The sequence below is a fragment of the Stegodyphus dumicola genome, chromosome X1, assembly GCF_044657685.1.
Source record: "Stegodyphus dumicola isolate Sdum_Otavi_A_Nest chromosome X1, ASM4465768v1".
NCBI classification, from domain to species: Eukaryota; Metazoa; Arthropoda; class Arachnida; order Araneae; family Eresidae; genus Stegodyphus; species Stegodyphus dumicola.
In genome coordinates, this window is record NC_140780.1 from 24,339,776 (window position 1) to 24,354,427 (window position 14,652).

General features: G+C 36.4%; 1 protein-coding gene and 1 non-coding gene across 2 annotated transcripts in view; one reads left to right on the forward strand and one right to left on the reverse strand.

Moving 5' to 3' along the window:
* LOC118185722 (glycine dehydrogenase (decarboxylating), mitochondrial) overlaps nt 1–14,652 on the forward strand; it is a 106,495-nt gene that overhangs the window by 22,335 nt on the left and 69,508 nt on the right. The gene's annotated exons all lie outside the window — the stretch shown is intronic.
* Nucleotides 777–883, reverse strand: LOC118185724 (U6 spliceosomal RNA). Its single transcript, XR_004757634.1, has one exon. It is a non-coding gene; the product is annotated as a U6 spliceosomal RNA (small nuclear RNA).

Sequence of the window (14,652 nt, forward strand, 5' to 3'; positions counted from 1 at the left end):
GTTCTACAACAAAACCAAATGTGGAGTTGATATTGTTGACAAGATGACACATAAATATTCTGTTCGCGCTGCTTCACGTAGATGGCCTGTGCATGTTTTCTATAATATGCTGGATTTAGCAGGGACGAATGCCTACACTATCTACCATAAATTGAGTGATAAAAATATTACAAGGCACGACTTCCTATTTCAATTAGCAGAGGAATTAAGACAGCTTTATTTAAACAGAAGAAAAACCGCAAAATTGCCCCAGGAAATTTCCAAATCTAGCAATAGACTCTCGAAGAAAAGACATCAATGCCCGATTGGACTTTGTAACAACAACAAAACAAGTGATGCATGTAAAAAATGTTCATATTATGTGTGTGGAAAATGCACTTCCAATATTGAAAAAGGTTGTGTTTTGTAAAAATTGCGAAAAGCTTTAAAATGTGTTTTATTAAGGGTAGGCTGATATTTATAATAAAATATCCTCTATTTTTTATTAAAATAATCTGTTATTCTTTAAAGTTCTTCAACAACTGTAATTAATATTCTTAAAAGCATTATAAAGCATTTACATTTGAATATATACATTAATTCGTTGAGCAGTCAATTTGACTGCGTTGGCGCTTCTAGTTAGGGAGAAAGCTTGGCGCTTCTAGTGTTGAGGCTGAAGATTAAACCAAAGACTGACTGACTGTTTGTATATTGCCAGAATGCAGCACATGCTCGCTTGTCCGGCTCCATAAATTGCCATGAAGGCACTTCGCAGTAGTACAATCTTCAGTTAAGAAAAAAATGTGAAACGCTTCACGATTTTGCGTGTCATCCTTGCGCAGGGGCCACGCTAATCTTCTCTGTATCGTTCCAATTTTAGTATATGTACTGCCGAAGCGAGTACTAAACCAAAGAAATTGGTTTACTTCTTTTATCTCCCTTAAGCTCATCTTGTCTTTTAACGCGTATAATGTGGCGCCATCTGCTGTACATATTAGTAAAATAATTCTTTTACAGCTCAGCATATTTTTATTATATATAACACATAAGAATTAATTAAATACAGTTCAGGATTGTTATAAGGAAATATTTATGGAAACGGTACAGTGTTTTGAAGGAAATTTTATTCGGATATATTAAGGGTTTCTTAAACTTTTTCTTGTGGGGACCCCATAATATTTACGAACTCCATAAGCGCGAATTGCGCAAATGCGACACACGCATGCGTGAAACTGTCAGTTTTTTTCACTTGTAATGTGAAATTACTATTGCGGTTATTTTTCACTATTGCAGTTTTGGGTCATTAACTTTAATTTTTTTAAGGTAAAATGAACGTTTCTATTAAAACAAAGCGCTTTGAAACGTTTTCCTTTTTTCTCTGTCTGTATTATTCGTATTTCCTTGTCTGTAATCTTTATCGATTTTCATATAATTATGTAAAAATACTGGGTTATTGTAAAATTGTTATAGTCAGAACTTAAATTGCGCCGGAGCCCACCGGAGCCCTCGGCACTTTTTATATGTAACTAAACAATTATTTCATTAAAATTTTATCTAGAAAATTTTATTTTTAACAATAATATTATATAAAAAATCGCTTACTAAATTTTAATTTATCTCTTTATATTTTATTTAATTTTAATGATTCAATTGCTTTAATATTTAATCACTTTATTAAATAATAATAAAGTAATTACGAATCAATTAAATAATAATTATAAATTGAATAATAATTAATAAATATTGATTTTTAATGTAAATTAAATAATAATTATAAACTAGATAATAATGAATAAATATTAATTTTTAATATCAATTAAATGATTATTCATTAATTTGATACCCATTAACTATTTAATTTTTAAATTATTAATGATTTTAATAGTCATTTTATTTATTTATTTATTTACTCTTGTTGTTCTTTCCTGACGATCTTCCATAGGGCCCCGGCACTTCTACTTTTAGAATTAAGCCCTGATTAAGTTGTCAAAGAAGTATCAAAATTGCTAAAATTTTGGGCTATCCCCTACTGCAGGTCCCATGACCTCAAAAGGGGACCTCGGGACCCACAGTTTAAGAAACTCTGTGATGTGTTATACATTTGAATGAGCTGAATTAGCTTTTTTTTTTTTTTTTATTATTTTATTTTATTTATTTTTTTTTTTTTATTTCTTTGCTACTCCTAAGTTCTGCCACCTGGAGCAGCTACACTTAGATGCGCTGGCCCTTCTGTGCCAAAATGATCACGATTTGCCAGCAACGGACTAAGATATTTATGTACGAAAAGCTTCGGAGGTCCCCTTTGGTATAATTATATCAAGAAAAATGTCTACTTAACGTGTATTTAAATCCATTCTTCTGCGTAACAAATTTGCTGCCTCCCTGTGCTCTCTGGCGCCTGTTCATATAGCGAGCCTTAAATCCAACGCTAGATTTGACAAAGGAGTCAGCCGAACACTAAAAACGCAGCCTGGAAACATCTGATTACAGAATATCAACCTAAACAAGAATTTACTTAAAAAAATTAAAATATATAAAATTTTACGTCCGTTTCGCTTCATAAATAAAAACAGTATCTACTAAACTAAAAACAGTACTACTAAAAATAGTTTCATATATTTAAAATTTTTTGGCCTTTTTTTTTTTTTTTTCCCCTCTGAATAGAAAATTTTATACAGAGTGGTCCCAAATTAAAAATATTTGCGGACCAAATTTACGATCTGAAAGCAGCTTATAGCCGGAATTTTTTATATTTTTGTAATGAAAAGGTTTTAAGCAAAGTAAAAAAAAAAAGTCTTTCCACTAAATTTTAAATTTCACTTACTGTTACTTACGACTTTCCTTGTTATCATTGTTTATGCATATCTGAATTATTTATTAATTTAAATATACCTAAACAATGATAACAAGGAAAGTTGCTCAGACGGTATAGTGGTTAGGAAAGCCTACTGCGGTACCGAAGGGCCTGGGTCCGAATCTCTGAGAAGACATGGATGTTTCTAAATGTAATGCAGTATGGCGACACCCCAAATATGCGGCGAGTCGTAAGTTCTCCTGTGCGGCTTGATGAAAGGCGAGAGGGGAGCTTTCAAAATTGGGGTGGAAAATAGACTCTCTTTGGAGGCGGCTAGGCTCTGGAAACCGTTCTTCCATATAATATGGATAAAACAACAAGGAAGAAAATCTAGTTTCTTTTATATCTGAAATCTAAATATTTGTACATCCAAGGAATTTTCTGCTGGATACATTTTGTAATTCAAACCTATTGATAGCTAAATATTGAATTTTCAGACTGATATTTATTTCGAATAATTCTAGTATATAGAATTAACCACGAAATAACTTACATTTATCTTGCACTAAAAATAAATGAATTAGGAAAACTTTCCAAGTTTTCAGAAAAAACGTCCGAAGTGGGAAAAAAACTTGAGAATAAACAATGATAATCTTCCCTCTTTCGTTTTATTCAATTTTTCTTCGACACATGCAGAAGAAATACACTGGTGTGCAAAAATTAAGGACGAAGTCGAAAAATTAGTATATCAGCTGAACGAAGAGGCAGAGCGGACAGAAAGACCAATCAGGAGATTAAGTAAGGTGATGTGCGGTAGCACATGCGCAGATATGCAGGTAGACGTAATCGGGGAGTGTCTGAGTAGTATAAAGCATGTTGTCGGTGTAAGATCAGTATTTCTGGCAAAGAGATTGCACGCCGTATAGCAGTTAAAATCACACTGAGTTGCTGCCTCAGCGAGAAATGGCGAATAATCAATCTGTTAGACGACATCTGGATGCTTTTACCCGAGGTCGAATCATTGGGAAGTTGGAGGAAGGCCGCAGTGTGACAAGTGTGGCTGCAGAGTTCGGAATTGCTCACAGCATCGTTTCACGACTTTGGAGACAATTTCAAACTACAGGAACAGCTATCCGGGGGTTTAGTAGTGGTCGTCCACGAGGAACCCACCCGCAAGATGACCGGTATATTGCCTTACAGGCCAGAAGAAACAGGCGGCAGACAGCGGGAGAAATCTCTAGACACACGACACAGGCGACTGGACGACCGATATCGCGTTTTACCGTGGCCAGAAGACTGCACGATGGTGGTCTGTTTGCACGACGCCCTGTACGGTGTGTACCTCTAACGCCTGCCCATCGGAGAAGGCGTTCTCTGTGGTGCCGGGAACACCGGAATTGGAGAGACAATGAATGGGGACGAGTACTCTTTACAGATGAGAGCAGATTCAGTCTGAGTAGCGATTCTCATCGCATACTCATCTGGATAGAGCGGGGAAGCCGCAATCATCCCTCGAACATCATTGAAAGGGACAGGTATGGAGGTAGCGGTGTTCTCGTTTGGGGAGGCGTCATGCTTGGTAGTCGTACAGACCTTCACATCTTCGATGCAGGTTCAGTCAACGGGACCCGTTATTGTAACGAGATTCTTCTTCCATATGTGCGTCTTTTTAGCGGCGCTATGGGTCCGCAGTTCCTTTTCATGGACGACAATGCACCATGTCATCGCACAGTAGCTGCCGAACAGCTCTTAGAGAGTGAGGATATTGAACGTATGGATTGGCCGGCACGATCTCCGGATCTCAATCCCATCGAGCATGTATGGGATTTTCTAGACAGACGCTTGGCAGCTCGTACCTTACCACCAGTAACGATTCCGGAGCTTCGATTGGCGCTGCAAGACAAATGGGCAGCAATGCCTCAACAACTCATTGACAACCTCATTCTCAGCATGGGCAGACGCTGTGAAACCTGCCTAGCAGTCAGGGGAGATCATATCCCCTATTAAAGACCGGATGTTTCTTGCTGGACACCCATCACAGGGATGTTTCGGCCTTCAGTCGCATTGCGCTTCATGCTACTTTTTCAATAAAGCTTCTTTTTATCCCTCTGATTTCTCTTTTAGAAAGTGTTGCTTACATTACTCATGTCCCTACGTATTGGAGATCTTACGGTATTAAATGTGTTGATTTGGAAAGCTTTTGTACAAAGTTATATTGAAAAAAAAACGTCTCGTCCTTAATTTTTGCACACCAGTGTGTATACAAGTATGTCTACATGTGAATAATTATAAACTTGTTTATTTTTTACTACAACTCGACGTATGATGTCATTTCGATTCTGATAAACTTTTTAGCCTTCGAGAAAGATTACTGTAAACTACCTGCTTCACAGATGCTCTTCGGTCAATCGACCCTTTCTTTGATTTATTAAATTTCAACCGCGAAAGCTGTTTGCATATAAATGTATTCCTAAAAAACGATTATTCTTACTTCAAAAGTTCATAACTAAGCGTATTTATCCTTTGACATGTGCGAGTAATCTTAAGAAAATCTGTATCTTCAAAATATTTGAATAAGTTTTGTATTACACTGTAAATTAATTAGCTCCATTTGTGGGTATTTTGGTCCGTTGTTCACGTTGGTTTTAATTGAAATGAAAATAATATCAAATCGAACTCAAAATCGTTAAATCTTGAAATAATTGTCGTAATAACGTTAATTTTTTTTCCATATTCTCGATATTTCTATATGAAATGATGCAGCAGGATTTAAGATGTAGGAAATATAAGAATTTTTTTTATTCCAATTGTATTTCCCGTAGGTGCAGATTAACTTCAAAAGTAAGTTTCAATACAAGCATACATGCCAGTTACACGTGTATCCTTTCCTTATAATTCGGCCCACCAGCGGCCGAGCTGAACACTGGTAGTTTGGTCCGAGGTTCGAATTCCGTGAACGGGCTGGCTACATGGGCGTTTTCGTGTAACGTGTATACGAGCCAGTTTCCCTTAAAAAGTCCTCCACGAAGGTATCCCTCCCTTGAGGCAGCTAGCCATCGAGTGCTTTGCTGTAATCTAATAAACCAAACCTTTCCTTATATAATTCTTTATTAAGGATAGCTAGCTTGTTAAATAAATAAATATAAAAAAAGCTAAATTTATTATCCATGTATCATTATATAGACCGCCTCCCACTTTTTTTCATTATGGAAATTTTGATTTATTAAATATGAAAATCATTTTGATGCGAATTCTCGACTTTTGACACGTTACGTGTTTATAACAAATCATTTCTCCGTATTCACTATCAATTTCTTCAACAACAACAAATTCTTGCCAATTTTGAGCTCGTCTGTGGATAAAATTATTGTTTCAATTACTATTTCCATAATATTACCCATCTGCAAGTTTTTGGCACAGAGTGCTTCTTGAGGAATGATGCAATGTAGGAAAAATAATCCTGAAACTAGCTGAAGTACCCAGCTTGTCCAGGCTTTACGTAAAGTGAAGGGACTTCACTTAGGGGGATGGAGGCAGTTTCTTTTAAATCCCGTTTTCGAAATACTTCCGAAGCTGATAGAGAGCGCGTTTAAATCTTGCTCTAAAGGTTCTACACTTTTCTGGTAAGTTCTACAATGTTCTAAAGAGATAACTATCATGGTGCCATTTAATGCTTTGGCCGATTTCTTCACCGTTTTCGATACATTCGCGTAAAACTGATAGAGAGCGACTTATTCTGCTAACTCTTCTGGAAAGTTCTACACCTTTCTGAAGAATAAACGAACATGGCGCCATCTAGCGATTTTAATAAGACCTGATAGCGGGACCGCAACAAAGGTGACGTGCACCTAAGATGGATGACATGATTTCAAAATTAAAACTATGTAGGAATATTAATATTTATATTTTTAGAAAACCAATTATGAATTCCTTGCTTATTATCATTTCTACCGATAGCGGAAACGCAACAATGGCGATGGGAACCTCAGATGGGTAATGTTCATGCGAGACGGGTGTCGTGGGTGCACCGTTCTAACATAAACTCTTCAAGTGTGGACCCCGTGGAGCGGTAATTTTATACATATAGTGAAATTTCTCTTGTTTTGGTGGTCAAATGGGAACATTTTCATGAAGATCGGAATAAAACTGCAACATATATACACGATTTCAATGAATCCTGCTAGTGTAATTTCACAGTTTTAGCTAGTAATTAATAGCAACTAAGATAAATTTGCGTTTATTTTTTTTAAATCGTATCTTTTTTTAAATTAATAACAATACATTTGGGAAAAATCTTACGCTTTGATGAACGATAACACACTTAGAAATATTTTAAGTTAGGCAGTGACAACACATTGCTCTTAAATCCCTGAGTTTGTTTATTAAATTCGAAAGACAAAAAAATATATTGCGCTTTCTCGAGTGGCAAGACACTTCCTTTATATAGATTAGTTTTCTGACCAAATTTGAAATATAAACATATTCCTCTTTGCAAAGTGGCAACGAAAAGTTTTTAAATCGCCGAGTTTTCAATCAAAAGTTCGTTAAATTAACGTAAAATATATGTAAATAAAGAGTGGTGGTGATTTTTGTGAGATCTTATGTAGATAGTGATCTTACTCTTGTTTTGAAGATCAAGTGAGCCAAGTTTCACCAAAATTGAAATAAAACTGTAGAGCTGTATGAAATACAAACGCACGAACTTTCTACTTTATTTATATAGATTTTTCTTGTTTTACTATATTTCTTAATTTTACCGACATTCTTTTTTTTTTTGCCAACCATAGTAGTTACAGAACCAACTGAAATCCAGAAATTTTATCTCAATTTATATTTATCTATTTACAGTTCTTATCTTAGGAAAAAATATTCTGCTCACCAATTTATCCCTTCCTAGGAATTCTTCCTCAGTTATTTCGAATTCGTCAATAACACTACAAAATGGCAAGCTGCTCTGCATCTGCGAAGTTAGTACTCTCACCAACTAATGCTTCAGAATCTATATTTTGCAGCATTACTGAAAATGCTGCAAAATCTACATTTTTCTCTTTTAATTGATACTGTAAATTGCCAGCGATTTCGTTAATGCACTTTCTGATAGCCTGTTAGCTGACACACTAATACTTTTGAATAATTGGTCTTTGTAGGTCCAATAATCCTTAAAGGAAATGGTTTTGCCATAAGCAAATGCCATAAGCAAATGGTTTTGAACGTTTTGCAGTGATATGCGCCAAAGCAAAACTTGCGTTAACTGTTGCCTCATTTGCTTCAGTTAAAATAAAATTTCACTGCAAGTTAGATTTCAAAATCTGCAACTTCACTTCTCTCACTTTGCCATCCAACATTTCCAATTGTGTTTTTAAGGTTCATTTCCCAATGGCAACGTAAACTGTATTCGGTGGGAACTGATACTCTGTTGTTAAAAATAAAACATATAATGGTTATGCTCGCAGCACCACAGAAGTAGATAATTTTCCATTTATTTTGAAAAATAAATCATTTTTCATCCACTTTTCTTTTATTCTTTGTTAAAGATATGACTTGCGGTTTAATTTCTTATTTAAAATCACTATGCTAATTTTATTTAACAGCTTGAATTCAACAAGATCCATTTTCGTATGATAGCAAGACTTAAAAATTTATGCACAATTCTAAATGATAAGTATTGATATAATATAAATCTAACAACAAGTACGAATAAACTGGATTTATAAGTATGTTAGTTTGTCGCCAGCTGTATAGCAATATGAATTCTTCAGGTGTACATACACTTAACCAACCACTGACTGACTCAAGGAAAAGATATATCAGAAGCATCAACTCAAAAGAAGGGAAAAAAACTAGAAATATTAGAATATTGAAGCACCACCAACTCTCGGCTAGGGAACTAATTTTACTGATTGTACTAATGTGGGAAGTCCACCTTTTCCCAGTCACCTTATCAGGTTCAATGTTCCTTCTTACCTTCTTCGGAAACATACAAGGACCTGACTCGGAACAGAGTAGCTTACTAAAGCTATGTTCACTAATTGTAGTAAGTAGACAGGATACAGACGAAGGGTATACAAAACCCTTTATTTTTTTCTATATACAATAACTTCCGTACTTCGGAATACACCGACCCGCTACTCGGGGTCTAACGTAAAAGTATAAAAATAAAACTAAACTCTAATTTAACTTTGGAATAATACACGTGGAAGATTGGCCTTATAATAACAGGAAGCGTATGTAGCACAGAGACTGTGAACACTACAATACGTTTGAATTTATCAAGAGGATTAAAACCTCTGGCCTAGAAGGCAAACAGCAACTGCGTAACTTCTAAGGTAAGCGGCCTGCTTTGACTCACTGCTTCCTCTCTCTCGCTTGGCAAAAGGCCACAACTTAAATACTTGGCGTTCGCCAGACAAACTTTGCATAAAAACCTTCGCGCTTATAATTCTGGCCGGAAGTAGAAAATAAGAAGTGATAGTAAAGATTTAAAATAAAATAAACGTTAGTAAAACTTAAGATCCTTACATACTTCCCGCCAGAGTTAATTAGTTTGAAACTGAGGTCTAAAACGACCTTGTTGAAAACTTTTAGCTCTAGAATCTAACGCGAGGCCAAACTTTTACAAACATACTTCGCTAGAAACTAGAAATTTAAAAGAAAGAAATTTGTTACAATAGCAGCTCCCAGGATATACAACAATTTTTTTTCATCTGTACTGCATCTAAACAGGAGCTTTTATTCAATTCTGGTTCCTTCCAGAGATCTGGAAGGAAAACTAGTTTAATGAAATGTTACACAATGAAATGGGAAGTAACATATACAATTATACTTCTCTTAACATTCTTATTTCATTCATGACTATTTTAAATATCTCTCCCCGTGCTCTCTGACATGTGTTGTAAAAGAACACCAAACACGAATGTGTTTCTGTCTACGTGTGCCACACTTCCTCCTACAATCAAAACACTAACGTGTTAAAATTCAACATAACGAGACCTCTTAACACACCCTAATTTCAACTCTAAACCCTGAGGTACTATTCTAAAAGTGGCTAACTCTAAAGTGTAGCGTCAGAGAGCCTAACTACATCATTCAACCTTTAACACATATTCGCCATGATTTAGTCTTTACAGTCACACGAATAACAAAATTTTTAACATTACTTTCACTTTTACCATATCACGGTATTTCTTAACATTTAAAATAACAGTTCACATGTATATAAGAACATATCAACATACCGTTAATTTTACACATTTGAAAACATACATTAGTAGTACATTGTTAACTTCTATTCTTTTCAAAGCAAGTGCCAATTCTTTCTACATTGAAATACTACATTTCAAAAAGTCTTTCAGACTAAAACTTCTCTCTTGCTAGAATGTTTTAAATAAAATTTATACAATAACTTTTTACAATATTTAAGTCTTTACACAACGCTATTATACATCAACTTTAGTTTTACGCGCGAGTAATTGAAAAACATAATACGAAAATCGGTCACAACTCATTTCTCGCCCTTTTGGCGATAAAGGTAGACCTCGCATGAGGTAAAACTTCTTGAAATCTGCCACTTGCAGTAAGAATGAAAGATTAACTTAAGTTTGCAAAGTAACATAAAATTTTACTTATCTTTGTAATATTCGGACATCTTTTCTGGGCCCAGTCTTTAAAGGTACTGCAGATAGTAGTTTGATTTATCCTCCTTCTTGTACGGGCTCGCCCTTCAGTGCTTTCCTCTGGAAGCTTCCTTTTTTCACCAGTTCGGCTAAAAAATGCCACGGGCTGCTGATTTTGCGAAAGTACCGCTCCTACCGCATAAACCGAAGCATCCGCTGAAATTTCTAAATTCTCATTCTTTTCAGGAAATTTCAACACAGGGGCTTGCGTTAATGCTTGTTTTAATTTTTCGAAAGCACTATTGGCTTCGGCCGTCCACGAGAATCTTGCCTTTTTCCTTTTTAATTTTAACAATGGTTCAGCAATAGCTGCAAATTTTTTTTATAAAGGACCTATAATATGAACAAAGTCCTAGAAAAGAAGAGAGCTTCTTTGCCGTGTTTGGAGTCGGATACTTTTGTACAGCGATTATTTTTGATTCATCTGTCTCGATCCCTTTTTGAGATATTTTGTAACCTAAATATTTTAATTCAGGGGCTGCAAATTTGCACTTTTCGACATTAACTTTTAGACCGGCCTCATTTAATAAAGAAAACACCTGTCTTAAATCCTGTACATGTTGGTCGAGATTATCACTAGTAATAATGATATCGTCTAAATAGATAAATGTGGACTTTCCAAGAACAGGTCTTAACAGAATGTCCATGCATCGCTGAAATGTTGCCGGGGCCCCTGAAAGGCCAAACGGCATACGCAAAAATGCATAAGTGCCAGACTTGGTTATAAAAGCAGTCTTAGGCACGTCCTCAGGCCTCACCCCTATTTGAAAATAACCAGCCGTTAAGTCTAAAGTCGTCATAAATTTGGTTGATTTTATGTTCCTTAAAATTTCTTCTATGATCGGTAACGGATATACCGGATATTTCGTTATGGAATTTAATTTACGGTAATCAATAGCGAATATCCACCTTTTTGGATGCTCCAAAGGATAGTCATTATTTTTCTTACATAAAACCACCGGGCTAGCATAACTACTTGAGATGGGCGTTATGATCTTTTTACGTAGCATATCGGTAATATGCCATTCTATAATTTTTTCCTTATTCTTATCATACCGGTATGGTTTTTGGCGAACTGGCATTGCATCTCCGGTGTCAATACTATGGTTAGTAACCTCAGTAAATCCTGGAATATCACTAAATAACGAAGCAAATTCACTTACCACTTGTCGGATTCTATCTTGCTCGTCATTAGGCAGGTGGTCAAGTTTTAACATCGGCGGTTCAGCGTTTTCAGTACGAACTGGTTTCATTGTCAGCTTAAGGGACGCTTCATTAAAATCCAGCGTAGCTTGGGCTTCTGAAAGAAAATCTATTCCTAAAATGAAATGTGCTTGCATATTCTTTACTATAAAAAACATCACCTTTATTTGTTCGTCCTTGATACGGATATACAAAGGTACTTTACCTACGCACTTACATTTTTCTAACGACAGTCTTACATTTTTACGACAGTCTGCTCCGCTAACACTGTCGTATTATCCGCATTATATATGCGGTATTTGCGAAAATACTTCCTAAAAAACTCTTCTGCCACACAGGAACACTGCGCGCCGGTATCCAGGAGTGCGGTGGCTGGGATATTATTCACCAAGACTTCAATCTTCGGAAGAGTCAAATTTTTCACCATTACTGTATTTAACTTGTAGGAAGAGGGGTTTTCGTGGCCTTCGGATTTCCGCACCCTCTCGTCAGCAGAAATCCGTTTTAGTTTAAATTATTTTTCCTTTCCGTGCTTTCCTTCTTTTTTCCCTGGCCTTGAGACTTTTTTCCTGGGTTGCTATTGAACTGTCGACGTTCGCCGGCTGTTTTTGAATGCTCGGGTTTCCTTGCCCACTGATTCGCTTTTTCTCTGTAGCCATGTGCTTGAGTTTGCTGTAGTCTTGGCGTACCAAATTGGTTTCGCTGTTGATACTGGCGTCTTCTTTCGACGTCCGCCGTTCTTCTACTTTCAAACTGAATTGCTAGCTCAAATAACTTTTCCAGTGTAGTCAGGTTTCTTAATTCAATAAAGTCTTGCACTTGGGGTAGTAACCTCGGCAAAATCACTTGAATTATTTCAGGATCCGGACGGTTTCCATACAAGAGTTTGAAAACGTGAATTTTTCTTAAAATAAAGCTCGAGAGGTTTTCGATTCTTTGTTGATATGTACTGAAAAGTTCCGTTTCTAATTTCGCACGATCCCTTACAACAGGGAAGGCTTTTAGTAGGGCAGTCTTGAAATTTTCGTAAGTATAGGTGGGACTTCCTGCTTGACCCAAGAGACTTCTGCCTATACATTTGAACCAGTTAAGTGCTTGGCCCCTCAAAGCGCTGGTAGCTAAGGTAACTTTTTGAAACTCGTGCACGGGGTAGAGCATGAAGTGGTCGTCCAGTTTTTCCAAAAAACTGGTTACCGGTGAGTTTCCATTAAACGTTGCTTCTGGTTTCATCGAAGCGCGCATGGTCTGGACGATGTAACCGAATCCTTCCAGGGCGGCAGCTGGCATTTCTGGATTCTGAGCCGTTTCTGCAGGCAGCACAGGTTCTTCTTGAAATTTGGCCATGGTTATTCTTCTTCGTTGGGCGCCACTATCAGGTTCAATGTTCCTTCTTACCTTCTTCGGAAACATACAAGGACCTGACTCGGAACAGAGAGCTTACTAAAGCTATGTTCACTAATTGTGGTAAGTAGACAGGATACAGACGAAGGGTATACAAAACCCTTTATTTTTCTCTATATACAATAACTTCCGTACTTCGGAATACACCGACCCGCTACTCGGGGTCTAACGTAAAAGTATAAAAATAAAACTAAACTCTAATTTAACTTTGGAATAATACACGTGGAAGATTGGCCTTATAATAACAGGAAGCGTATGTAGCACAGAGACTGTGAACACTACAATACGTTTGAATTTATCAAGAGGATTAAAACCTCTGGCCTGGAAGGCAAACAGCAACTGCGTAACTTCTAAGGTAAGCGGCCTGCTTTGACTCACTGCTTCCTCTCTCTCGCTTGGCAAAAGGCCACAACTTAAATACTTGGCGTTCGCCAGACAAACTTTGCATAAAAACCTTCCCGCTTATAATTCTGGCCGGAAGTAGAAAATAAGAAGTGATAGTAAAGATTTAAAATAAAATAAACGTTAGTAAAACTTAAGATCCTTACAACCTGCCCTCGCATATAAACACAGAGTGACAAAGCCGTAACGTTTTCGCGCTCTTTCCTTCAGTAGTATTCGCGCACATATACTCAGTCCATAGCTGTATGTCTCTAATACCATATATGCACAGTGTTCAAAACAAATACATCATTGAAATGTATTTGCGGCCCTATAAAATTGATTGGGGCCAGGATGTGGCTTGCGGGCCTCCAGTTTGACCACTGGTGTAAAAATACCTAGATAGCAAACAAAATGTATTATCATTTGAACGAAATTATATGAGGGCAGGAAAGAAAGGTTTCAATCTATGTTTAACTATACCACTTCACAACAGTGCCATAGTCATTTTATTTTATTTTTAATGTATTATAAATTCTCGTCTTCTTTGGTAGCATAGACGGGAACTCTAACCAAAGTGGCTTACCATTAAGTCTTGTAGTTATGGCAGAAATGTATGAAGTTTGTAAACGACTCTTTTATTTAACTCGGATAAAAGTTTACTGAAGGTACTGCTCGTGCTTACACAATTATCCAGGATTTAAGGCTTAAATAAAAAGAGTAATGGGTTTTCAGTTATGACTAAATTAACTTAAGTTGTCCGGAAGGCCACACAGACACAAATGCGTAAGCTGGTTCTGACCTAAAGGCGTGACAACCCTGGTGGCAAGAATAACGCAACGCCACAGAATACTGTTTTCAAGAGAATCAATTAGCAAACGTGGCCTTCAGCAGGCGGAACATTCTCTGATTCTACCCTCTAAGACCTTTCTTTAAATACTATCTCCTTTCTACCTCTTTGAATACGCGCGAACTAGAAATTTGCATTCTGGCAGGGAAATGGAAAGCGAGAAAGACAGGAAAGCAAATTAACATAAAATAACTAGTTAGTAGAACTACATAAATCCTTATAGTAAGCAAGTTAAACATTTTGCAGGCTGCCTAATGCTAAAAACCAATTTACAATATTTATAATGTAACATAACTGTTGAAGCAAAATGTTGTTAAGCAGCTTAGATAAAATTATATGTCAAATTATTAGCTCAACATTGTGTTCAGGAA